The sequence below is a fragment of the Phyllostomus hastatus genome, unplaced genomic scaffold (assembly GCF_019186645.2).
Source record: "Phyllostomus hastatus isolate PE091 unplaced genomic scaffold, TTU_PhHast_1.1 phas_scaffold_93, whole genome shotgun sequence".
Lineage (NCBI taxonomy): Eukaryota > Metazoa > Chordata > Mammalia > Chiroptera > Phyllostomidae > Phyllostomus > Phyllostomus hastatus.
Genome location: NW_025334042.1, coordinates 36,049,391 through 36,051,442, shown reverse-complemented (window position 1 = coordinate 36,051,442; position 2,052 = coordinate 36,049,391). Strand labels below are relative to the sequence as shown.

The window sequence follows — 2,052 nt, the reverse complement described above, 5'->3', positions numbered from 1 at the left end:
TAGCTATTCTGATACCCAGGGTGTCCATTTATGGCATGCCAGAGGGACGCATAACATTAGGAGTAGATTTTTCTTACAGCAAAGTGATAAATCTGCATGAACTTTTTAAACAGAACTTTGAATACACTCCAATCTGGAACACGTAATTATTTCATGCTGACTAAAATCAAGAAGAAGAAATGTGTGACTATACTCACAGATGTAATTACAAATTACAACCTATGCCTCATCACTGCCATCTACTCAAAGTCTTTGCTGGATTTCTTCACTTCAGCTTAGCCAAAAGGCTGAGAAGCAATCTTTGCTGGATTTCTTAAAATGATGACTCCTTATTTCTTTAATTGAATGGAATTTTGAGTATAATGTGACACTGTGTCATTTCCAGGCAATTTATAATGCCTGAACAATATTGGTTAAAACTTGAGGAACATTTCTGATGACATTAAAATATCTTCACAAGCAAACAGAAAAAATGCCTCTCCCTCCTTTTATATTTATTTAATTTTTCTTTTATACACAGAATGGTAATAGTCTACAATAACTCCTGAATTTTTTTCAATGTGATTGAATGTTGCAACTCACCACTTTAAAAATATGGTTTGACTTTTTTACATAAATGCATGATAGCCTATGTTTGTCAGAAAGAAGCTCATTTGCCACGTTCTGTCCATTAACTCAGCCTCTGAGATACTGCCTCAGATTTTCCCTGTGTACTGGGCATCTTTCCACCTGGAAAAAATATCATATCATTTTTTAATTTGAAGTTTTCACTTATTTATGAACATTTTAAATAAACCCAAATCTAGTACTGACAGCAGGTAACCCCACTATTTCTACTTCTGTTTTATTTAGAAAATACTTATTAACTCTTTTTTTATTTTAGGTCTCCAAGCTAGTCATTTGTCCATGACAGAATTTATTTTTCAATCCCCTGATAATTTTAAAAAATCTTTCTCAAACTTTTGCTCTAACTGAATGCTTATTTGTATCATTACAGAAAAATAAAACTTTCCCCCAATCAATTATGTTTCTGGGGCATTTAATTAGTCTCTACTTAATCCTGGCTTCCAACAGCTACCTGGGTAGGGAAATTAAGCATCCTAGGCTGTGGGTTTTTTTCTATAACCCTTCCAGTGAATGGAGGCCATTCTCGAAATCCATCAAGAATGCTCTGTGGCACTATAAATGAGGAAACCTTTTCTTACCTTTCCCCATGATACACTAATTCTTATCCTTTAAATATACAAATCAAATTTTATCTCCTTTGTGAAGTTTCCTATGATTCATCCCATTCCTATTTGAGAACTCATCTGCTTGCATGAGCAAAACCAAGCCTATTTGGAAATCAGTGACTGAGATCACTTTATCCTCAGAGTCAAGCGGGATAGAAAATTGGTTGGATGAGCTCATGGGAGCTATTTTAAGGTAAATAGATAGAATAGTAGGAGAGTTATTGTTGAGCAACCTTGACCACTTCATTGCACAATGGCTTTAGGGTCAAAGAAATCTAGTGTGGACTCAGCTAAGTGAATACAAATTTATTTACTTCTGGATGTAGGGCTACTCGTTTACTCTATTTCTTTTTAGGAGAGCTTTATGGTTTGTCTCTCTTTAGGAATTTTTCAATATTTTTAACTTTTGAAGTATTTTATTTTTATTTTTTGTTGTTCAAATTTTCCTTTAAAAGTTTGGAACACTTCATGAATCTGCATATCATCCTTGCACAGGGGCCATGCTAATCTTCTCTGTATCATTCCAATTTTAGCATACAAACTGCCCAAGTGAGCACAAATTGGTCAATTTCATATGAATTGTTCACAATAAACCCTTTCTACTTTCCTTTAAATGTTGGTGCTGATGGCAACCAAAATTAAGGATAGACACATTAAATGTATAAGAAGTATAATTAAGTTTGTTGGATCTGTAGTGTGAGTTTCTCCCTTTCATTCAAGATATTGGTCACCAGTGTTCTTTTTCCTATTCAGTCTGAATAAAGTTTTATCAATTTTATTGATCTTTTCAAGGTACCAGATTTTAATTTCCTTTATTTTT

The 2,052-nt window shown here is 33.6% G+C and overlaps 1 non-coding gene across 1 annotated transcript; it reads right to left on the bottom strand.

Annotated features, from left to right (window-relative positions):
* Window positions 1–1,682: 1,682 nt before the first annotated feature.
* On the bottom strand, window positions 1,683–1,789 carry LOC123813184. Its single transcript, XR_006784678.1, has one exon. It is a non-coding gene; the product is annotated as a U6 spliceosomal RNA (small nuclear RNA).
* Window positions 1,790–2,052: the final 263 nt, after the last annotated feature.